General features: G+C 45.4%; 1 long non-coding RNA gene across 2 annotated transcripts in view; it reads left to right on the top strand.

Moving 5' to 3' along the window:
• LOC109459874 (uncharacterized) overlaps window positions 1-25748 on the top strand; it is a 79901-nt gene that overhangs the window by 27105 nt on the left and 27048 nt on the right. Inside the window, exon 3 of one of the 2 annotated variants that reach the window (XR_012490738.1) lies at window positions 23547-23797. This is a non-coding gene — a long non-coding RNA (uncharacterized LOC109459874). Of the gene's footprint in view, window positions 1-14445; window positions 14859-23546; window positions 23798-25748 lie in introns of those variants that run through there. The other variant, XR_012490737.1, reaches the window with a different exon arrangement.

Here is a 25748-nt window from a genome sequence, read left to right on the forward strand (position 1 = left end):
TGTAAATAACACTGCTATGAACATGGGGTGCCGATATCTCTTTGACACAGTGTTTCCATTTCCTTCAGATAAATACCCAGAAGTGGGATTGCTGGGTTACAAGGTAGTTCTATTTTTAATTATTTGAGGAACCTCTAAACTATTTTCCACAGTGGCTCCATCAATTTGCAATCCCACCAACAGTGCACGAGGGTTCCCTTTTCTCCACTTCCTCGCCAGCACTTGTATCTCTTGTCATTTTGATGACAGCCATTCTGACAGGGGTGAGGTGACATCTCACTGTGGTTTTGATTTGGATTTCCCTGATGATTAGTGATGGTGAGCACCTTTTCATGTATGAGCCTGTTGCTCATTTGTATGTCTTTGTCAGAAAAATGTCTACTTAGATCCTTTGCTCTTTTTTAAATTGAATCATTTGTTTGTTGCTATTGAGTTGTGAGTTCTTTAGATATTTTAGATATTAATCCCTTAGCAAATACATGGTTTACAAATATTTTTTTTTCCCATTCTGTACGTTGTCTTTTCATTTGTTCACAATCTCTTTTGCGGTGCAGAAGCTTTTTAGTTTGATGTAATCTCACCAATTTATTTTTGCTTTTGTTGCTTGTGCTTTAGGTCTCACATCCAAAAAATAATTGTCAAGATGGATGTCAAGGAGATTTTTCCTGTGTTTCCTTCTAGGAGCTTTATGGTTACCAGTCTTACATTTAAATCTTTAATCCATTTTGAGTTAATTTTTTGTGAATGATGTAAGATAGGATCTAGTTTCCTTCTTTACATGTGAATGTTTAATTTTCCCAGCATCTTCCTTTATCCACTGAGTATTCTTTGCTGTATGGTCAAATATTAGTTGACTGTAAATATATGGGTTTATTTCTCGGCTTTGGATGAGCCCTTCTAAGATGTGTGCTGGGACTGGCGTAGACGCACGCCTTCCCTGTGTCTGTTGAGAGTATGTCCGAACCCTCAGTCATGGTGAGTGAGGAGGTCGCTGGAATGAAGTCCGCATAGGGTCTGCAGTGCTGGTGCCAAGCCCTGAGCTTGTGATGCAATTCTGGATGCTTTTGCTTGAAAGAGTAACTCTGGCTTTGTTTGTGATGACTGCTCTGGATGATGTATGACTCAGTCAGCAGGTGAACGTGGAAAACTTTGCTGAAGGCTTTGACCTGGTGCCACGCGTTGAACAAAAATGTTCTTATTATCCACTGTGATGGATACTAGGAACAAGAGGGTTGAGGAGGTGTGTTGTTGATGACTAAATATGAAGGAGAATGCTGTGCTGTGAAGCAGGTGTGCCAGTGCTGACACATCGTACAGAAATGTGGGGAGAAGGTGAGGAGGGCTTGACCCAGGTGAAAGGGGCCTTCACAGACATGTTGGTGTCCATGTGAGATCTGACATGTAATAGGAATTCTCAGGTGGACAAGGGAGCGAGGGCTCTCCAGGCTGAAGGAGGAGCAGCTACAAGGACACATTCAGATGCGACATGAGGGGCCACTTTGGGGAGTGGGAGCTGTCTTGTATAAGAAAGTGCGGGACTGTGCTCAGGAGGGGACAGTGAAAGTAGATAGTGGCCCAAGCAGGAAAAGCCCTGTTGTTATTCAGGGTTTTTTTCATGCTTGCTAATGGAGAACTTACTATGGCTTTATAAACAATAGAAGCAAATAAGTTTGCTTCTATTGTTTATAAAGCCAATGTCACAAAACTTTGTAGCATCGATGCAGAAAATTCAAGTGAATCCTTCTGGGCTTCTCCTAGGCAGCAATTTCCCTGATTTGAGTTCTCCTACACATTAAACATTAAAGAGAAAAGAAGAAGGAAAATGAGATGAGAAGGAAGACAAATGCATTCACTAGGATCCAAACTGAACTGGAGAAATGAGAAGGGCAGGAGATAGATGGCAAACTAATGTTTATTAATCCATCATCACCGAAGTTAATTAAACATTTGGGTGAGCATAATGAAAAAACATTTGGGAATCTCGCTCAGCTGAAAGGGCTGGGTTTGTTCCATATAAAGATTTATAGTTAGAGAAAACGATAGTATACTTTTCACCTTCCAGTGTGATTGATGGCTATTTTGGGGAAGCTGACCAAGAAATAACTTCACCAGACAAAGTGACTGCTTTGTTCCTCAATTACAAACCAAACATCTTTGATCTGGAAATTCATAAAAGAAAAATTACAATTAATAAATATATAAAGAGATGTAGAACAATTACAGTTAATAAATATACAAAGATATGCTTAACCTCACTTCTAACCAAAGCCATACAAACGGAAGTATCAGGAAAGAATCAGTTTATGTCCATTCATTTTGCCAAAAACACAGTAATAGTAAAAGTTGGCAAGATTGTCGTCAGCAAGTATTAAAAATTATTCATTCAACCAAGTCACGATGCCAAAGTCTGTATATCAGACTCCAGGAAAGGCGCTGATATAAGAATACTAGAAACCCTCATTTCCTTTCATTCCGTTTTCAGAAATATCCTAGGAAATAATCTTCACCCCTACTCTACTCCAAGAAAATCCTGCACCAAGTGAATACATAAATAAAGATAATCAATGCAGCATCATTAATTATAAATGTGGAAAAATGGAAGCCACATAATTGCCCAATGATACAGAAATGTAAATAATACAAATTAAGTATTATTACATTTTAGTCCATCCACTGCATTTGTCCGAACAGCTTATTGTCGCAGTAACCAATAATTCCAGAAGTTGCAGTCACCTAACACACCAAAGGGGTGTCTCTTGCTCATGTAATGTCCAAAGTAGGTCGAGCAGCTCACCATAGAGTCTCTTGTCCATGCAGTAGGGGAATTAGGGACCCAGGCCACAGCTCTGTGTGCTGCCACCGTCTTCACACATGGCTTCCGGAAGGGGGAAGAGAAACAACAGGAAAAACTCACACCACCACTTGTCTGTCCTGACTGGAAGTGACATATTATTTCTGCACCCTTCGGGCAAACCTCGTCAGTCACATGGCCTCAGCCTCACCATTCTTTATGTGTCTTACCAGTTTTCTGACTGCATTGTTTGTTTTCTGCTGTGACCCTTTAAGAGCTTTTTTCTTTAAAAAGAAAAAAATGCATTCCACATACTAGTCCTTTGCTGGATACATGGTTTGAAAATATTTTCTCTTACTCTATTGGCTTGTCTTTCATCTTCTTAACAGTGTCTCTTTCAGAGCAAAAGTTTTAAATTTTGATAAAGTTCAATTTACCAATTGTTCCTTTTATGGATTGTGCTTCCGGTATCAAGTCTAAGAAGTCTTTGCCTAGCTCTAGCTCTAAGAATTCCTCCTACATTTCCTCCCCTAAAAGTTTCATAGTTTTATGTTTTACATTTGAGTCTATGGTCTGTTTGGAGTTGATTTTTGTCCCAGGTGTGAGACTGAGGTCCAGGCTCCTTTGCTTGTGGCTGTCCCACTGGCCCAGCACCATTGCTGAGAAAGCTGTCATTCCCCTGTTGACCCACTTTTGCACCTTTGTCAAAACCAGCTGACTGAAATTTTGTGGGCCTGCATCTGAGTTCTCTTCTGCTGCGGTGACATCTCTGTCCACTCCTCTGCCAACACCTCACGGTTGTAAAGTTAGGGGACTCATTCCTCCCACTTGATCCAATTTCAAACTTGTCTAGTTATTCTAGTTCCTTTGCGTTTCCACATAAACTTTAGAATAGTTTTGTCTATAGCTACAAAAAATTTTGGTGGGATTGCCATAACAATTGTTTTAAAATTGTGTATCAATCTGGAGGAGAGCTCACATCTTTACGATGTTGAATCTTCCAGTCTATGAACATGGTGTCTCTGTCTTGATTTAGGTTTTTTGTTTCTGTCATCAGCATTGTGCACTTTCCAATATACACAGGTCCTGCATACATTTTACAGATTTATACCTAAGTATTTTATTTTTTGAACAATTGTAAATGGTATTACATTTTTAATTTCAGTCTCTCTGTGTTCGTTGCTACTACATACAAATACAACTGATGTTCAATCTTGTATCCTGTGCCAGCTGAACTCATTTATTCTAGATGTTCTTTTGCAAATTCCTTGACATTTTCTGCATAAATAATGATAGCTGCAAATAGGCACTGTTTTATATCTTTCTTTTTGAACTGCATGTGTTTTATTTCCTTTGCTTGATTTAAATACTGGCTAGAACTCCCAGCACCGTACTGAGTGGGGGGAGAGCGGGGTGTGGGGGGGGGCCGGGTCGCACAGGTACCTGCCTTATTCCCAGTCTTGGTGAAAGTGCCCCTCCTGTCACCACTAAGTACATTGTCAGCTGTAGGCTTTTTGTAGATGCTCTTTATCAAGTTGAGGAAGTTCTCTCTATTCCCATTTTTCTGAGAGTATTTATCATGAATGGGGTTAAATCTTGTCACATTCTTTTTCTGCATCAATTGAGTTAGTATTGGAAAGGGGCCACACATTAAACCTGACAAGCTCAGGAAACTGAAAATAACCACATAAGATGTGTGAGCATAAACAATTTCATAACTAAGTGGGCCATGGCAGGAAGTCACATCTTTAGCTTCCTTCATAAAGTCAATCTGTGCCTGTAAGTGGGCCTGTCTGTTGTCTTTTTGCACCTAAGATAACATCTTTGGGATGTCAGTGATCCTTTTTCCAGACCAGAGCTGGAAACTGCAAAATCCCTTATTATTATGCTTATGTCCTGCTTACCATCTCCATGTGCTGTAAATAATCGAACTATTAACTATCCTGTACCACCCATGTAAAGGAAGTACCTGTCTCTCCAACTTACTTTTATCCAATCATAGAGATTTCCCCACTTTGCTTTCTCCCACCCCCTTAATCTACCAGCAATGGATTTCATGTAACCCTCCTCCTTTGATTTTATGCATAAAATAAACTGCAAACCATCATTTCGCAGAGTATCTTCTCAATCCCTTGAGATTTTGCTTCCCAGCAACTGTCGTCAGATTGGCTCAACTGAACTTGCATAAGGTTTCTCTTAGGCTGGATGTTTTTTTTGTCGGCAGTATAGACTCACAGGTTTAGATCACCTAAACCAGACTGCCTTCACTTCAGGTGCCAGCCACAAATTCTGGGTTTCTCAGGCTACCTGAAGTTCTGTCCAAATGGCACAAATTCAGGCCTTCTCTCTCCCACCTTGGGTTTGATAATTCACTAGAATAACTCACAAAACTCAGGAAGGCTCTACACTTACTATTAGTTTTATTATAGAAGATAAAAATTTGGACCAGCCAAAAGAACACACCCAAAGGGCAAAGTCTGGGAGGGTTCCCACTACAGAGGTTCTGTGTTCTCTCCCCAGGGAATCAGGATGTCTCCGCCTCCTGGAACCAGCCAGGAAGCTCAACCAAATTTCGGTGCCCAGAGTTTTTATTGGGGCTTCATTACAAAGTCTTGATGATTGAATCATTCACCAGATAGATGATTGAACTCAATCTCCAGCCCCTTCCCCTCCCTGGACATTTGGAGGTTGGGTGGATACCCTGTACTTGAAAGGCCCGACCTCTAATGACACATTTGGTCTTTTTATTTTAGCCAGTCTCATCCTGAAACCATCTAGGAGCCCAAGTGAGTCACTGCATTAGCAAAGCTCAGGCGTGGCCTCAGGGGACCAACAAATAACAGACACTCATCACTGGACAGTTCCAAGGACTTAGAAGCAACTTCCCAGAACCCAGAGGCAAAGACGAGACACATTCTTTATCATAGGAAATCCTGTGATTTTCTTCTTAGCCAATTAATATGGTTATATCAATATTGATTGATTTTTGAATGCTGAAATATCATTGCATCCTTAGAATAAAGCCCAATTCAGCAAATATATATTGCTGAATAGTATTTGCTAATATTTTATTAAAAACTTTTGCTCCTATATTCATGAGGACTGTTAGTATGTAGTTTTCTTTTTTGTACTACCTCTGTCTGATTTTGAAGCTGGGTAATATTTGCTTCATAAAATGAATTCAGAAGCATCCCTTCCTCTTTTATTTTCTGGAAGAGATTTTGTAAAATTGGTGTTAATTTTCTGTAAACTGTTAGAATTCTCTACAGAAACCATATGTACCTAGAGATTTCTTCTTTAGAAGATTTTAAATTATGAATTCAATTTCTGTGATAGTTATAGGGCCATTCAAATTATTTATTTCATATTGGATGAGTTGTGGTACTTCGTATTTTTTAGGAATTAGTCCATTTCATTAAGTGGTCAAATTTACATAGAGTTGTTCACAGCATTCCCTTACTATATTTCTGATGTCTGCAGAGTATGTAATGATATCACGTTTCATTCTTGATTCTGGTAATTTGTGTTTTTCTCTCTTTGCCAGTTTTTCTAGAGGTTTGTCAATTGTATTGATCATGTCAAAGAACTAGCTCTTTGTTTCATTTATTTTCCTTATTAGTTTTCTTTTTTTAATTTCATTGATTTCTGCTCGAATATTTGTTATTTCTCTTCTTCTGCTGATTTTAGGTTTATTTTGCTCTTCTCTTTCCAGCTTTTTAAGGTGAGAACTTAGATTATTGATTTGAGATTGTTCTTCTTTACTAACGTATACATTTAGTGCTATAAATTTCCTTCTGGGCACTGAATTAGCTGTGTCCCATGAATTTTAATATCTTATACTTTCATTTTTTAAATTTAGAAGTGTGTTGTTTAGTTTCCAAATGTTTGGAGTTTTTCCTGTTATCTTTCTGTTATTAGTTTGAGCTCGTGGTGGTAAGAAAACACACTCTGTATGATTTCAGTTCTATTAAATTGTTTGAGGCTTGTTTTACGGCTCAGGATACAGTTCGTCTTGGTATGTATTCCAGGAGCATCTGAGAAAAGCATGTGTTCTGATGTTGCTGGATGCATTGGTTGGCCTGCAGCTGCCAGGCTGATCCTCTGGACTGCTGCGTGGCTGAGTTCTTCAGTATCCTTGCTGATTTTCTGTCAAACTGTTCTAACAATTGTTGAGAGAGGGGTGTTGAAGTCTTCAATTGTAACTGTGGATTTGTCAATTTCTCCTTTTAGTTCTATCAGTTTTTGCTTCACATGTTTTGCAGCCCTGTTGTTTTGGTGCATTTACATTTAGAATCACCCTGTCTTCTTAATGGATTGACCTTTTCCTCATTATACAATGTCCATCTCTGTCTCTGGTAATTTCATTTACTCTGCAGTCTACTTTATCTGATATTGATATAGCTACTCCTGCTTTCCTTTGATTAATTTTACATGATTATCTGTTTTCATTCTTTAACTTTCAAGCTGCCTTTATAGTTATATAGGCATACCTCATTTTATCGCACCTCACAGATATTGCATTTTTACAAATTGGTACGACCCTCCAACAGCAAAAAGATTATGACAAGCTTTACTGTGAGATTTGCTTCATTCATTGCGGTGGTCTGGAACCGGACCTGTAATATCTCTGAGGCTGTGTGTTTTAGGAGTGAATTTCTTATAGGCATCTTATACTGGGTCATGTTTTTAATCCACTCTGTCGATTTCTGTCTTTAATGGGTATATTTAGGCCATTTAAATGTAATATAATTATTGATATGTTAAGGCTTAATTCTGCCTTTTTTTTTTTTGCTCAGCTGTTAAACATTATCTAGAAAACTCAGTGGGGAGAAAAGCGTGTTTTGTGTCCCCATATTTTTGCTGACCATGTTCTTCCTTTCTTCCTTCCTTCCTTCCTTCCTTCCTTCCTTCCTTCCTTCCTTCCTTCCTTCCTTCCTTCCTTCCTTTGCTGTTTTCTTTCTGTCCAGAGAACTTTCTTTGGCCTTCCTTTTAGGGCAGGTCTACTGGTGACAAATTTTCTTAGTTTTCCTTTATCTGATAATGTCTTGATTTCCCCTTCAATCCTGAAGGCTGTTTTTGATGGTTATGTGATTCTAGTTTGACATTTCTTTTTTCATCATTTGAAAAATATTGTACCACTTCCTCCTGGCCTCCTTTATTTCTGATTAGAAATGTCTTGGAGTGGATTTCTTTGGATTTATCTGGTTTGGAGTTTGCTCAGCTTTTAGCCTTTGTTTTGCTGAGTGTCTTTTCAGTCCTGCCCTCTTTTTCCTTCCAGGACTCCAGTGACATGAATATTATGCATTTTATTATAATCCCATAAGCCCCTGAGGGTGTGTTCATTTTTTTTTTCCTATCTCTTTTTTCTTCTGTAAAGATCGAGTACTTTGTATTTTCTATCTTCCAGTTCACTGATTCTTTCCTCTGTGCCATTCTGCTTTGAGCTTATCCACTGAGTTTTATATTTTGTTTATTGTATTTTCAGTTTTAAAACATCCATTTGGTTCTTCTTTATATCTTCTGTTGCTGAAACTTTTAAAAAATTTGTTTCAAGCAAGTTCATGGTTACTCGTTGAAGCATTTAAAAATTTCTTAATTGTGATACGATACATATAACAAAATGTACTATTGTAACCATTATGGAGGCATAAGTACATTTACACCGTAATGCATTATTATGGCACTTTACCGTGGCTGCTTTAAAATCTTTGTCAGGTCCTTCCTACATTCCTCATCTCAGTGTTAGCGTCTGTTGGTTGTCTTTTTCACATGAGTTTGAGATCTTCCTGGTTCTTGGTATGACAACTGATTTTCAATGGAAACCTACACCTTTTCCTGTTGTTATGAGACTGTGGACTTATTTAAACCTCCTGTTTTAAATGGCTTTCTCTGATAGCTCTGTGGCAGGGGAAGGGAGATCTGCCTCAGACCTGCCAGGTGGGGGTGGAAGTCTGGCCTCCCTATGTGGTCCACACTGAAATGGGGGAGGAGGTCTCACACTGGCCAGTGTGGATGAGAGCCCAGCTCCTTACTTGGTCTTGTTGTACACGATTCCTGAAACGGTGATGGACATTTGCTCAGCCTTTTCTGGTATGGGTGAGGGTGACATCACAGTTTATTTTCTGTGGGGTTTGGCTGGAGTAAGTGTTAATTGTCTAAAAATTTTCTGTCTTGCTAGGCTACCCTTTCCTTGCCCTTTCGCTAGAGAGAGCAAGCTTCTGTTGTGACTCTTTGGGCCTGCACCCATTGTCATTGCTAGGTAACTGGCTTCTTAAGCCCCAATTATGGGTTTATAACGCAAACAAACCAAAACCAATGAACAAACCTAGAGAATTCACCACCATGTCACTTGTTAGGTCCTGAGGTCCCTGGCCTGTTTTCCTTTCTTCTAAGGGTTTTTTTCTATGTGCTGTCCAGGCTTTTTTTTATACTTAGAAGTAAGAGTGTGATGGGGTTGAGTTAATATTTCTGGGATGTCTGCTTACTTTTAAACATCTGCTCTGCCTAGCTTCAGATTTTGAGAAATTTCTTGAGGGAACACCTGGTAGTATGACAGGTCCACTTCTCCGTCCTTTCATTCTCATTGAAATAATTGGTCCCTCAAGTGTGCACAAAATGTCCCAAAGCTCTGCTGAGCCTCTGTCCCCAACAGCAGCTCTGCACAGGCAAAGTCTAGACTCTCAGTCCTTGACCTGTGCTTGGAACCAGCAGATGTCCAGGGTCTGCATGGCTGCATGGCCAGCTCACTTCTTTATGGTTCGTCCCTCTTAGGGATCTATAACCCTCGAGTCTTCTTTGCTTTGATGGCTCTCTGATGCATGGAAAATTTTTTTTTAAGTTTTTTATCCAGCTTTTACAGTTATTTTGGCAGGAACATCGATCTGCCCCAATCATAACTGACAGCGGCAGTCTGTTTCTCAGAATTCATGTAACAGTGACAGTATTGTTCATGAGTGGCTTGATGTCAAAAGCGCCCTTCCCATTGACTGACATATTCCAAGTAGCAAAAGGATAGTGTTGCAAAGAGTGGTGGAAAGTGTGAGCTCCTGAGTCAGAGGGCCTGGCTTTGAATGCTGGCTCTGCCACTTACTAACCTTGGGTAATTCTTTAGACTTCTGAAGTCTTGGTTTTCTCATCTGTAACATGAGGATGATATAATATCCATCTTAGATCTCTGTTGTAAGGATTAAATGAGGTGATATGAGTAAAGGACTTAATGTGCTCCCTAACACATCATAAATGAAGCCAAAATTATTAGCTACTATTTAATACCAATGTTCTAAAAGATAGGTTTATATCAGTCAATAGAATTTTATGTAACCCACAAATACCTGAATTGATTATTTACTTATTTATGACATGCATTTGTGATTTTTTACTTAAACAGTAAAGTATTCCAGGTATCCAGCCTGCCTCCCTCCTTCTAGAACAGAATGGGATGAAATAGGTAGGACCTATAGTATGATACCACATAGTATCATAGTATCATGAACCATGTATGATACTATAATATGTGGATGGTATCATGACTTCAAAACATTAGATAGAATGGAGGAGAGGAGGAACTCAATGGGCAGCCCACAGAACTGTTATGATCACGATGGAGACTTTTTGGGTAGGAGTAACGGGAGGGAGAGAGAAAATGGATTTTATCTGAAAGTTGTAGTTCTCTGAATTGTCTTTCTGATACTGATAGCTTTGTTCATAGAAAAAAAATGAATGATAAAGGTGTGGGCCACTGCTTGGGAAAGATCTATAATGTTGGATAAAGCAGAGTCTCTTGATTTCTGTTTTGCTTTATTCTCTGTTTTATCGTGATTGGTGTTGAAAACAGGAAAGAGTAGAAGGATGATTAAGAGCAAATTAAATCCCGAGATAGGCAGGGATTCACAAAACAATGTAACTCAAGTGTCTGAATCTAGGATTAACCAAGTGAGCTGCACAGATCATAGGAAAGCAGCAGAGTGCAAGGGTAGGAGTTTGGTTTTGGTTTTAGACTGGCCTGGAAGTCCTGGCTCTGCCACATACCATTGGGAAAGGAAGCGTCTCTGGGCTTTATTTCTTTATCTCTGAAATGAAGGAAATCTGTGAACTCATAATGATCATCAAGAAAGAGACAAAGACGATTGTTTTTTACATGTGTCTGATCTTTAATTGCTTGTTGTTTGTGAGTAGGTGGGGTTAACTCCTAGGCTGACTAGTTGTGAGACTTGGCTCTGCCCACCGCAGGGTGTTCTGCTCTGTGAGGGTTGGCCGCTTAAATGTGGTTTGGCCTCTATGGGCTCTTGTGCCTGTAAAGAATCCCCTCTGGGTGTGTCACTTGTAGGTCAAACCCGGTAGTAGTCTGGTTTGGTCTGGAGTTGGCCTCTGGGTATGTTGAATCTGTGTCTCTTAAGCTGGGCCCTGGTAGGGCAATTTCAGAACAAAGCAAATCACCAAGCACAAAAACAACAACAAAGAAAAAATCAAATACTCTTTAACAGGACAATATACACAACACAAGAGTCACTTTTGGAGCACACGCAGAGGAGAAGAACGAAGTAGTGCAAGTTAAATATAAAGGACACATGCTACATAAGATAACCCAGCAAGAACTAAGAACTCCAGGGGATCTACCTAATATATCGAAGCAAACACAGAGAGTCAGCCAGAATGGGGAAACAAAGAAACATGTCCCAAATAAAAGAACAGAAGAGACCTCCAGAAATGGAACCAAATGAAGCAGAGGTAACCAACTTATCAGAGACAGAGTTCAGAACACTGATGATAAGAATGTTTGAGGAGCTTAGAGAGGACATCAAGAAGGATGTAGAAATCATAACGAACAACCAGTTAGAACTAAAGAACACAATTACCGAAATAAAGAACTCACTTGAAGAAATTAACAGCAGGTCAGATGAAGCAGAGGATCGAATCAACGACTTAGAAGACAAGTTAGCAGAGATCACCCAAGCAGAACAACAGAAAGAAAAAAGAATAAAAAACAATGAAGATGGTTTAAGGGACCTATGGGATAACATCAAGCGCAACAACATGTGTGTCATAGGAATACCAGAAGGTGAAGAGAAGAAACAAGGGATTGAGAACGTATTTGAAGTAATAATGTCCGAAAATTTCCCTAACCTGATGAAGGAAACCAACATACAAGCCCAGGAAGTACAGAAAGTTCCAACCAGGATAAACACAAACAGGTCCACACCAAGACACATTATAGTTAAAATGGCAAAGGTTAAAGACAAAGAGAGAATCCTAAAAGCAGCAAGAGAAAGACAGAGGGTTACATACAAGGGAACTCCCATAAGACTATCAAATGACTTTTCTGCAGAAACATTGCAGGCCAGGAGGGAGTGGCAGGAGATACTCAAAGTGATGGAAAACAAAGGCCTACAACCTAGGTTGCTTTATCCAGCAAAGCTATCATTAAAGTTGAACTATCTTATGATCCAGCAATCCCACTCCTAGGTATCTATCCGGAGAAATCCAAAACTCCAATTCAAAAATCTTTATGCACTCCTATGTTTATTGCAGCACTATTCACAATAGCCAAGACATGGAAACAACCGAGATGTCCATCGGTAGATGACTGGATTAAGAAACTGTGGTACATTTATACAATGGAGTATTACGCAGCCATAGAGAAGAAAGAAATCTTACCATTTGCAACAACATGGATGGACCTAGAGAACATTATGTTAAGTGAAATAAGTCAGACAGAAAAAGACAAATACCATATGATCTCACTTATATGCGGAATCTAAAGAAAAGAATAAGTGAATGAACTAATCAGAAACAGTTTTGGGGACATAGAGGAAAAACTGAGGGTTTCTAGAGGGGTGAGGGGGTGGGGATAAGGGGAAGGTGAGAGGTTTAGAAAATAGTCGGTAACCACAAGATGGCCACGGGGTTTTGAAAATTAATTTGGGGAACGTAATCAATAATGTAAAGATGTTGTAGGGTATCTGATGGACATGTGTCCCATTTGGGAGACCACCTCAGGTGGTCTGATCTCTGCACAGTACACCTGAAGCTGAACAATACTGAATGCCAACTATAATTATATATATATATTTATATTTATATATTCGTATGTATATTGTTACAGGAAGCGGAGTACAGCATTAGGAATAGAGACAGTGGAAATGTATTGGCTCTGTGCGATGTCAGAGGGATAGTGGATAGGGGGAGGGGGGTTCACACAGTGTGAGGGATATAGATGATAAATGTCTAAGTTTTGCTTTGTCTTGTGCACCTGAAACTAATAAAATTTAAAAATATAGAAAAATACCTAGATTATAAAAAAAAAAATCAAACAAGCATACCCTTTGACCTAGCAATTTTGCTTCAAGATATTTATCCTGAGGAAATAATTAGCAGCCTACGCTAAGATTTCTATATAAGGACATCTTTTGTAACAGAGAACTTGAAAGCAACCTTAAGGTCCCAAGGAAGAGGTTATTTAAGGCAATAAAAATGTATTCAAAGGAAAAAGAAAAAAAAGAAAGAGACAAAGAGAAAGAGAGAGATGCCCTCCATTTTCATTATTTGTTGCAACAAAGAATCAGCTTATCTGTAGGTCATTAAAGGACTGTCATCTTTGCATCACGCTGGCCCAAACAGCTTCAGTGGATAAAGGCAAGCTCTACTTTGCAGAAGAATGGCAGGCAATAATGATTGCAGGATTGATAGAACTAGAAAATCATTGAAAATTCTAATGAAATTATTCTCCAGTAATATTAACAGGGAAATGCTGGAAAGAGATAGATTGGTTATCTTGGCTTTAATTTCCTTCTAAACTCCAAACTATGAGTGCTATGAGAACAGAGTTCTTAATTTCAAGGGATGGTAATGTGCTCTTTGGAACATTTAGAAAAGAGTTCAAGTGACTTTGACATTTGGTATCTTAGGGACACATTGTTACCTTTGGGACACATTGTTACCTTTATGCCTCTTCCTGATTCTAATCTTACTATACCATGAAGACCTCATTTTAATAAACAAAAAAGTTTATTTTAGAATAGTTTTAAATTTATAGAAAAATTACCTAGCCAGTACAGAGCCCTCCTGTACCCTCGACAGTTTAGTGATATTAACAAAAAGTATTAATGAACCAGTATTGAAACATTGTTATTAACTCAAGTCTACACTCCATTCACATTTCCTCAGTTTTTATCTAATGTTCTGACTGAGTTCCAGTGTGCCACCCATGACACCACATGACGTTTACTCATCACATCTCCTTAGGCTCCTTTTGGCCGTGACAGTTTTTGAGACTTTCCTTGTTTTTGATGACCTTGTCTTTTGTGTGTATGTGTGTGTGTGTGTGTGGTAAAAAAAAACAAAAAACAAAAATAAACCAATAACAACAACAAAAAAAAACATGTCATTAAGACCCATGTTAAGGTTTGGTGAGGAAATGGCGAAAATGATCAAAAACTGTCAGCTGGTATGAGTTTTCAGGAGCAAATGGTGGGGTTTGAGCCCTTCTTTTGAGAGAGAGAAAACTGACACCATAGGGTCCGTACATCTAGGTGACTTTGAAATGAGATCTACCCCATGGGCCCAACAAAAGAATGTAAGCCTCTAGGCCCGTGCAATGCTCCTCTGAAAACGTTTCTCCTTTCTCTGTACTCAGCCAGACTTTTATTTCCCTTAAGGGTCACACTGATGAGCCTGTTGGAGAGGGTGTGTCTCCTGCAAGTATCTCTTCGTCCTGAATTCTGACAAGTCACAACAGTATGTACCGTGCTGTTGTGTGTAACTCAGCAGCTCAAGCTGTCCTCAGAAGGTGTCTGTTTTGCTTCCTCAGACTGACTGGAAGGCCCTTGACATCAAGGACCGGGTCTCTGACTTCTTTACACACTTTACAACAGACGTGTGGTGTTACAGGCTGGGCCTGTGGGGAGGAACAAACAAGTGGCCAAAAGCCACAGACGACTGCCTGGAACCACACACAGCAACAGTGAGTGATACTCATTTCCAGGTCGCTGGGCTGTGCTGGGGAAGCAGGGCAGGCTCTCACCTCACATGCAGAATGGAAGGGGTGCCAAAGAAGGCAGTAAGCAAGATGAATATTATTTTAATGCAGTATTTCAAAATTAATGCAATGTATCCATGATAAGCAAAATGTCAAAATTTTAAATAAAGATAAGTTGTTAGTCTTCTGACCGTGTTATTGAGCACTGAAACTGTGCTTTGCAATCAGCCCAGGATTCCCAGGCCTGTGTAGCCCCTTCCCTCTCTCCCCCTCACATACACACCAGGTGACACGCAGGGGTGACAGTGGCAACACTGGCTTTAGATAGAGTCATGTGTTTTCATTGTAGAGCTTTAACTTTTTACCCGTGGTTAAAAACAGGTGACAAGGGCCAGCCCGGTGGCTCAGGTGGTTAGAGCTCCATGCTCCTAACTCCGAAGGCTGCTGGTTCGATTCCCACATGGGCCAGTGGGCTCTCAACCACAAGGTTGCCAGTTCAATTCCTCGAGTCCCGCAAGGGATGGTGGGCTCCACCCTCTGCAACTAAGATTGAACATGGCACCTTGCGCTGAGCTGCCGCTTGGCTCCCAGATGGCTCAGTTGGTTGGAGCACGTCCTCTCAACCACAAGGTTGCCGGTTCGACTCCCACATGGGATAGTGGGCTGTGCCCCCTGCAACTAAGGTTGAATACGGTACCTTGAGCTGAGCTGCCTCCCAGATGGCTCAGTTGGTTGGAGCACGGGCTCTCAATCACAAGGTTGCCAGTTCAATTCCTCGAGTCCCGCAAGGGATGGTGGGCAGCACCCCCTGCAACTAAGATTGAACACAGCACCTTGAGCTGAGCTGCCGCTGAGCTCCCGGATGGCTCAGTTGGTTGGAGCATGTCCTCTCAACCATAACGTTGCCAGTTCGACTCCCGCAAGGGATGGTGGACTATGCCCCCTGCAACTAGCAACGGCAACTGGACCTGGAGCTGAGCTGCGCCCTCCACAACTAAGACTGAAAGGACAACAACTTGAAGCTGAACGGCACCCTCCACAACTAAGATTGAAAGGACAACAACTTGACTTGGAAAAAAAGGCCTGGAAGTACACACTGATCCCCAATAAACAATAACAAAAAAGTCCTGTTCCCCTTCCCCAATAAAAAAAAACAAACAAACAAAAAAAAAACACAGGTGACAATATTTTGATAGGTGAACATAGGATACACATTTTCCTTTTCCTTCACTCCTATATGATTCTTCATGGCACTGCAATTTACAAAGAATTTTAGTGTATATCAGTTCACTTAATTTTCAAAAGCCAAAAAAATCCCGAGTAGATACTGTTATCCTCATTTTGGAGAAGAGACTGGGCCTCAGATGAAGCTCCTAACCCAATGGTGTCAAGCTGGCGGGTGGGGACCTGGGACTCACCTCCCTGAGCCTGGTCCCCCCGGGGGCAGCCTGGGCAAACTGCCTTTGTGTTCAAACCCAACCCTCTGCCCTCCCTTCTGGGCTCTGTGCACCATATCTGTCTCTGCTATTTTCCCAAGGGGTGTGTACATGTGACTGTGTGTGTGCACATATGTGCACATGCATGTGTGTGTGTGTATTCAGAGTATGAGCACACGTGACACAGAGAACAGAAAACGTGGAAAGGAGAGCCGAGGATGCTGCAGTCGGGCAGAACTCCCATCTGACTTCCTTTGGCTCGGGGGTCACATCTGGAGAACTGGCACCAGATGACTCGCCTTCTTCTGTCCGAAGGAACCACCACTATAGGCCAGCATCGCTTCTTGAGCTTCAGGGAGGAGGCTCAGAATCTTGGCAGATGATGTAGGAAAAATTGCTAACCCCACAACTATATGAATAAAAATAATGTGTTATTTGGGAAACCTCGGTCTGCCTTTTCCAAACTGAGTGTCTGAAACACCCTCCCACAAATATGCAGCCCAACTTCTGGTCTGTGAATGCAGTAGTGGGGTGGCTTTTGGAATTGTCATGCAGGGTCTCTAGTCCCGCTCCCCATATAAGAACACAGAATGTGGTGAGGCCAAAGAGAAACACCAATGGAGCCATAGATAGGGGAGTCATACCATTATAGTCTCACTGTCGGCTGGGTAGGAGACACAGGAAACAGAATCCACACGACCTGCAACCCACTGTTCGCTTCTCTGTCAACCAACCAACCCCACTTGTTAGCTGTTATCCGCCCTGGTAACTGCAATCCACTGTGCTAACTGTAATCTCACAGCTAGCACTTGCTAACTCAGCCACCATCTTCTTGCTAGCCCCGCCTTTTCTGCTAGCGTAACCACGGCAGTTATATTAGTGGGCAATGGCTCACTGGTTACAGCTGATGGCCAACTAGCTACAGCTGATGGCTATCCAATCGCAGTCGATGGCCATTTACTATCTGAGTGAGCACCTTTCCACGTGAGGGCGAGAGCCTGGAAACTGCACTCCTGGGTCTCTCCCCACACTCCACCCCTACAGGGTTTTGCCTCACAATCTATGCGACAAGAGTCTTCCGCAAAGGGCCCTGTGCGAGGTGCCTGGAGATGAATTCAATATCCTGGACACAGCCAGGGTTTCTCAGGGCACCACCAGTCCTTCTGGGCACAGCTAGACTTCCTGGGCTTCTTAGGGTACCACCAGTCTCCCTGGGCACAGCCAGGGCCTCTCAGGGCACTGCCACCCTCTCTGGGCACAGCCAGGGTTCTCACATATTCTCGACGGTGGCTGATCAAGACACGAAAGCAAACATCCGCCGGTTCCACTACATGGTGGTACGTTCCCAAGCAAACAGTCAAGCGGTCCATTAAATTAAGGATAGAGCCCATTCCCCATAATCCACAGTCATTCGCCAGGGCTGTACGTTAGCCTCACAATGTATGCCCTCCCTGCAGGGTGAGGGCTCCAAGTCTTCCCCAACCTGGGGGTGAGGGATGACCTTGACTTCACCCACATCCTCCACTGAGGACCCAGCAAGCGTTTCCTCCTTGGACTACAAGTCCTGCACCTGGGCTACCTGGGCTGCCTCAGCAAGCACTTCTCAGCCCACAGGGCCGCAATGACCTTCGCTTTCTCTGTCCTATGCTGATTGGTGAACCGTCCATGTCTTCCCACCCCTCCACAGGGGTCCAGCTCTCCAGCAGCCGCTCCTACTGGTCTTCCTGAGACTGAGTGTTCATATACACAAACTGTTCCCACACCCTTCGGAGAGCTTTGGCCGGCACCGTACCCTGCTCACTGTGCCATGTGTCATGCAGGGTGTCATATGGGGTGTGGGGACAGAGCCCCAGAGAGTAGTTTACAGGCTCTCGGCCTCATGTGGAAGGGTGCTGGCTCGGGTGGTGGATGGCCGTCGGCTGTGGCTGATTGGCCGTTGGCTGTGGCCGGTTAGCCGATTGGCCGCTGGTATAACTGCTGCGGCTACGGAGGAGAGCCGAGGACTGCCGCGGACTGCCGAGGATTGCCGAGGAGCCGAGCAGAGCCGAGGAAAGTGGAAGAGGAGAGCCGAGGAGAGCGGAAGAGAGGAGAGGAACAGAGTCGAGGAGAGTGGAGGAGAGTCGTCGGTCGGTTGGCAGAAAGGCTGACGGCAGATCGCGCGTCCGGTGGGCCCAGCCTCCAGTGAGACCATAGTGGTATGACTCCCCTACCTATGGCTCCATGGGTGTTCCTTTTTGACCTCACCATATCCTGCGTTCTTATGTGGGGAGCAGGACCAGACACCCCGCAGGCCGCCCCGCACAACAAATGGCGCAGCGAGCAGGGTACGGTGCCGGCCAAAACCTACCGAAGCATGGTGGAGCAGTTTGTGCATGTGAGAGCCCAGCTTCAGGAGGCCCATGAGGAGCGACACTGGGAACGGGAGGCGTGGTCTGCCTGGGAGACTCAAGCCTCCAGCTGGCACACCACCTTCTTGGCCATAGAAGGCGTTGTCCTCTTTTTGTTGAGCTGCTGCGGCCTTAGGATCCGAGGGTGGTGGACATCTTACAAGGAGGCCTCCACCCAATCAGACACCTGGCACGGTGAGCAAGATTCCGACCAGGTAAGAATGGCGTCTGACTCTGGGCAGAAGGACGTGTGGCCCCCACACAGTGTATGGTGTCCGGTGGCCACTGTTCTCAGGAGTTGGACCCCCAAGGAAAGGGGGGAGGACATGGACGGCTCTCCGGCCAGTGTGGAGAGGGCCCTGCAGGCTCTGGCTGAGCGGTTGCCAGAGGAGGAGAAGGCTACAGCCGGCCGCATGGGCTGGATGTTCCTCACGGCCTTGAGTCTCAACACGGAAAATGGGCTTAATGAAATGGTCCAGGTGCCGGACCAGGTGTCCCGGTTGGAAGCGCTGGAAGCCGGGTCCGCCTGTTAGAACAGGGGCCCCAAGGTGGAGACTCTGAGGCAGAGGCGGAGGAAGCGAGTGGAGACAATGTAGCTCCCAACCCCCAAGCCCGGCCAATCTTAAAGCAAAGGGTAAAACGTGAGCAACCTTTGGGCCCCGGGGGCGTTGCTGCCGGCAACCCAGCTGTGACTGAGTTCACGACCTACACCGCTTACACTCCCACTGAGGTGCAGGAGCTGGGGAGGCGGTATAGACAGCGCCCTGGAGAGGCAGTCTCGGCTTGGCTATTACGTTTATGGGATGAGGGAGCAGACAGCATTCTCTGCTCCCCAGGCGAGATGGAAAAGCTAGCCTTCGTGACAGTGCATCTGTCCCTGCGACAAAGGTTACAAAACTTCCATAGATTGGCAACAACCAGGGCAACCATCTCTAATGGCGTGGCTCACGGCTGCGGTACACACCGTATGGGAACAGGCTGGCGAGCTGCCAGACACTGTGAGTCACTGGCAGTCATATACAGAACTTACGCAAATAATCCGTGAAATGGGTATGAGACATGCTATTTTTAACCTCAACATGCAGGGCCCAGATGACGAGCTGTTTACTGCCAGCATGAGAGATCTGGTGTTGGATACTGCACCTGTGAGTGCTGTTGGATCCTTGGTTGCTATTCTTACACCGTATGTAGGGCGACGGATCCATGAAGTTACAACTGCCATGGCCACCCTAGGGGATGTTGAAAGCCGGAGGCGAAGGAAGTTAAGACAGGAGGTCCGCACAGTTGAGACCTGGAAGCCCAAACCAAAGGTAAAGGGACGAGGTCGCGGGCCTCAGAGAGTAACACGCACAGATGTGGCGTGATCTCGTGGCAGCAGGGGTCGATAGGAAGAAAATAGACCGACAACCCAATGCACTCCTGCTTGAACTTTGGAAACAGTTGCGTCCGGAACAACAATTCCGGAGAAGCATAAAGGAGGAGTCTGGGAACGTGCGACCCGTGTCCCTCCAGGACTTCATGCAGCTGCTTGAGGCCGACTCCTTTCAGCTTGATTAGGGGTGGGGCCTAGGTACCCGGTCAGAGGGACGAGCAGGGACCAGAGGCCCCACGTGGAACTGTCCATACATTGGTCCCCTTCGAATGTACAGAGGGTTTTGTCTCTAGTTGACACTGGCGCCGACTGCAGTCTCGTTTATGGGAATCCAGAACTGTTCCCTGGACCAGCAATCTGCATTGATGGCTACGAGGGGAAAACTGTGACTATGAAAGCCGTTTCCTTACCACTGGGTATAGGAAGGCTTCCTCCTCGTACCTACAAGGTTTATGTCTCCCCCATTCCGGAGTATATTCTAGGGGTGGACGTGCTACATGGCCTCAGTTTACAGACATCGGTAGGAGAGTTCCGTCTCCGGATCCGGGTGGTGAAAGCGGTGACACGCGGACATGCTCACCACCCTCCTCAAGTGTTGCCACAGTCCTGGAGCGTGGTTACAATGCGACAGTACCGCCTGCCAGGAGGACAGGAGGAGATTGGTCGTACAATATTGGAATTGGAGAAGGCACATATTGTGAGGCCAACGCACAGTCCCTTTAACTCCCCAGTATGGCCTGTCAAGAAGCCAGATGGGACCTGGCGAATGACTGTGGACTATAGGGAGTTAAATAAGGTGACGCCACCTTTGCACACTGCAGTGCCTTCAATTCACGATTTGATGGATCGTCTGACTGTCCACCTGGGGACATATCACTATGTAGTGGACTTGGCCAATGCTATTTTCTCCATTGACATTGCACCCGAGTGTCAAGAGCAGTTTGCTTTTACGTGGGATGGGCGGCAGTGGACTTTTCAAGTCCTTCCGCAAGGATACTTGCACAGCCCCACTATCTGCCACGGGCTCGTGGCCCAGGATTTGGCACAGTGGGATCACCCATCCTCTGTGGCCTTGTTTCATTATGTTGATGACATTCTGTTAACCTCAGATTATCTTTCTGATTTAGAGAAAGCAGCTCCCTCTCTTCTCCACCACCTGAAGTCACGCGGCTGGGCAGTGAATAAGGAAAAAGTCCAAGGCCCTGGCTTATCCGTCAAGTTTTTGGGTGTTGTGTGGTCGGATAAGACAAAGGTTATACCTGAGGCAATCATTGATAAGATACAAGCCTTTCCCCGGCCGACCAAGGTCTCTCAACTGCAGACGTATTTGGGTCTGCTAGGATATTGGCGGGCGTTTGTACCCCATTTAGCACAAATGGCAAGGGCCTTGTACAATATGATAAAAAAGGGGGCCTCATGGGATTGGACTGAGGCTATAGAGCAAGACTTCATTGCCACGAAACGGGCAGTGCAGCAGGCACAGGCTCTGCAAGTAGTGGACCCCAGCCGCCCATTTGAACTTGATGTTCATGTAACCCAAGATGGGTACGGATGGGGCCTCTAGCAATGGCAGGAGGGTCTCCGGTTGCCAGCGGGATTTTGGTCCCAATTATGGAAAGGAGCAGAGGTTCGCTATTCTCTAATAGAGAAACAGCTGGCTGCTGTGTATGCAGCCCTAGTGGCCACAGAAGCCATCACAGGAACGGCACGCGTGTTGGTTCGAACAACGTATCCTGTCCAGGGGTGGGTCCGTACATGGACCCAGGGACCCAAAAAGGGGGTGGCACAGACCACCACCCTCGCCAAGTGGGGTGCCTACTTGGAGCAACGTAGCACCCTTAGTTCAAGCCCTTTGAGCACAGCGCTACAACAGGTCCTGGGTCCTGTGGAGCTTGTAGCCCAGGCTGAGCCAAGTGCTCTGCCTAGAGGGGAGGACTTGGAGCCCTCGCCCTACAAAGAAGGACAGTCCCCAGTACGTGAGGATGCCTGGTTTACCGATGGTTCTAGCCAAGGGGCTGCAGCTGTTTGGACGGCTATTGGTGTGCAGCCCAAAACAGACACCATTTGGTTTGATACTGGGACAGGCTAGAGTAGCCAGTGGGCTGAATTACGGGCTGTGTGGATGGTAATCAGCCACGAGCCTGGGCCCCTAGTTATTTGCACTGACAGCTGGGCGGTGTTCCGGGGCCTAACGTTGTGGCTCCCTACATGGAAACACCAAAACTGGTTGGTGGGACACCGTCCACTGTGGGGTCAAGCCATGTGGCAGGACCTCTGGGATCTAGGGCAGAGAAAGGAGGTGACCTTAATGCATGTCACAGGTCACTCCCCCTTAGTGTCCCCAGGTAATGATGAAGCAGACGCCCTAGCACGGGTCCGATGGTTAGAACGGGCTCCTGCCACAGATGTGGCCCACTGGCTGCATAGGAAATTGCAGCACGCCGGAAGCTGAACCATGTGGCAGGTGAGCAGACGCGGGGGCCTGCCTTTGAAATGGCAGGAGATAGCAGATGCCTGCTATGACTGTGCCATCTGTGCCCAGGACAGCCCCCAAAGGCGGAGGCTCCCCTGGGAGACACAGCAGATTACGCGAGGGAGGGTGCCCCTCACTCACTGGCAAGTGGATTACATTGGACCCCTGCCTAAGGCCTGCAATGCGATATACGCATTTACAGCAGTGGACACTGCTACGGGGTTGATGTTTGCTTGGCCCTGTCCGGCTGCGGATCAGCGGTATACAGTGGTCGCCCTTACACAGCTGTGCGCCCTCTATGGGTGCCCCCAAGTCATTGAAAGTGACAAGGGTACCCATTTTACGGGACAAGAAGTGCAGCGCTGGGCTGCCAGGATGGACGTGCAATGGTTGTTTCACACCCCGTACAATCCACAAGCAGCTGGCATGATTGAACGTTATAATGGCCTTTTGAAGCAAGGTCTCCGGGTGTCAAAACACCCTCCCATGATGTGTGACTGGGCCTCTCGTCTATGGGATTTCTTGAGAGTCCTGAATGAGAGACCACGGAAGGGAGGGCCCGCACCAGTAGAAGCTCTGCTACATCGAACGGCCGCTCCCATTCAATTACAAGTTACCACCAGGGAGACTCTGTTAAAGCCAGGCTACGGCAGAAATGGGAACATTTTGCTGCCAGCACCCACATGCTTGAAAGCAGGGGAACGGCAGCAATGGACTTGGCCTTGGCAGGTCAAAAGCCCCCACTGTCGGTGGTTGGGTCTGATAGCCCCATGGGGGGCCGGTTTGACTCATGATTTGCAAGTGACGCCAGGGGTGGTGGCTGAGTGGCCCCCGCAAGTGACTGTAGTATACAGAGGTTCCGATACCGGGATGATTTTGCGAGGAAACTATGTGCTCTCACTATGGCCTATTATGGGGTCCCCTGTTCTGTTACATGTTGAAACTATGCAAGGGACCCCAAGTACTGCCATAAAGGTCTGGTACCACAAACTGGGAAAGGTGCCAGTGGCAGCGACCCTCCTTTCCCAGGACAAAAAGCTAGCGTGTATCCTCCCAGATGGAAGGGATTTGCCATTGTTGGTTCCTAAGACTACTGTTTCTTTTCGTCCGTAGGTGTCCCCAGGGCTCATCCTTCCCACAGTCCGCTCCAAGGCATCCCACTCATAGTCCCCACCCTAGGATGCTGGTGCCTGCTAGTTACACACTAGAAGACATGCCTTACTGACGGGAATGTCCGGAAGCTAGCCGTCTGCAGTCTCCTGATCCCGGATGGACCTTCACTGGCCCACAGAGTTTGCCCTGAGTCCCTGATCACAATGTTCTTTGGTCCCATGACCCCCAGACTGGGTGGGTCACACACCTTGGTGAGTGTGCATTTCTTCATATTATTTTATATTCATTTTGCCTTCTCTTCCTTAGAAGGAAAACTCTCAGGAACGGAATTCAATCCTTCATTTCTTCCATATCTCCTCGCAGCCTCTAAGAGTGTTCTGCAGCCCTAAGGTCCCCAATTAAAAGGGTGACTTAAGCATTTTAATGAACCCGAGTACAGATCAAGGCTGGGTGAGAATACCCTTAGAATAAGACCTGCATTCATTCCTCGGGTTTCGGTGTATTTATAGAGCAAAAAGGATCCTGGCACTATGGGCAGGTCTGCTGCAGTTCCCCAACCCCAGGAGGTCCAGGTGCCGACAGCCATCACTCAGCTGTGTCAGAGGGCATGACTGGACCACCAGAGACATAGGGTGTTTTTTTTGGTGGTGGGGGCTGTTTCTGTTTTTATTTTTTTTAAGTGTGTGTGTGTGTGTGTGTGTGTGTGTGTGTGTGTGTGTGTGTGTCTGTGTGTGTCAGAACCACACAGCAGCAGTGAGAAGCTTCTACCTGCTTGGAGCAAAAATATGAGCCTGCATTTCCAGGCCCAAGTTTACTTTGTGTGTTGTGTGAGCAGCGTCAACAGGAGAAAGGAAAAAGTGGTAAGATTGGTACACACACCACAACTTTAACCCTCAAAAGAGTGCTTTCTAAATTGCTTGGTTTTGTGTTTTCATTTGCTTTCCTGAATTCAACTGGATTTGGAACCTGCGAATTCCTGACCCTACATGAGCCCTCTGGGTGAGAGATTGCATTTTTGAGTTAGTACATGTCACTTCGGAATGTGTTATCATGGTGTCAAGGATATAGTTTGTTAAAATGTAGGAATTGCCATAAAGCCTCTCGTTAAAAATAAGCAAACAACAAAATTTCTCACCGAACATAAAACAACTTTTTTCTGCTGTTCCCCAAGCAACGCCTGACTCTTTTCTGTTGTGGTGTCCCACGGGTGTTAGCTGTGGCTCCCTGAGAGTCACAGAGTTACTGTAGCTTGTCACTCCTCCTCAAGCCCTTCCTGCTGAGTTCACAGACACCCCCCCCCCCCCAGGGCAGCCGGGTGCTTCCTCAGTCAGGGGAAACTGGGGTACATGGCTTTCTTTCTGTAGAATAGTAGGATTTAGGGGTTCAGCAGCAGGCCCTCCCCCAACCCAGCTGCCCTCTCTCAGGTACTGTGGGGATCAGGCCCAATCCCACCATTTTGCACATGCAGACACAGAGGCCCCAGAAAGTTAGAGGATGGGATCTAGACTCCTCCTCCCTCCTCTGGGCCTGGCGGCCTTCGTTCTAGGCCTTTGGTGGGTGCTGGGCCTGCCCCCTTACAGCGCACCCCCCATGGAGTGGGGTGGCAACAGCACCCGGCGGCACTGGGCCGGGACTCAGCCTGTCGTCTACCCAGACCCTCTGGCCTCCTGGGAACTGGAAGCAGCTCAGAGGCTTCGGTTACAGAACTGGCTCCCACAGTTATGAGGCTGAGCACAGGGAGGCAGGTGTTATTGTGGTTCTCACTTCCGCTGTGCTGAGATGTACTCCAGGGGTCACGACGAGGTGGGGGAGGTGGGCAGGTGGGTAAGCAGGCTCAGCTTGAGAGCCCGGCCTGTGGGGGCCGCAAGGGACTGGCACGGGACATACTCAGTTTACCTGCCCTGGACCGGTGTCTCGACCATTCCTTTAGCAAACTGCTGGGCTGAGTGCCTACATCAGCCACCTGCAAAGGCCACGGATGTGCTGGGCTTGGTGGCGGCAGACATTGTGCGAGGGCCCTACACACAGCACCCAGCAAGACACAGAAGGTGTGGCCACTGGCTTGGGCTTCTTTGCTTTGGTTGTTTCTTTTCCTTTCGTGTCTTACCTGTATCTACGAATCGGGCCTCTGTTTGCTTTGAGTTAGAGCCAAATTACCTCAGAGATCAGTGACTCATGCTGTCGGCCTCTGTGCACAGGTCC

This window comes from Rhinolophus sinicus, linkage group LG12 (assembly GCF_036562045.2).
Source record: "Rhinolophus sinicus isolate RSC01 linkage group LG12, ASM3656204v1, whole genome shotgun sequence".
Classification (NCBI taxonomy): Eukaryota; Metazoa; Chordata; class Mammalia; order Chiroptera; family Rhinolophidae; genus Rhinolophus; species Rhinolophus sinicus.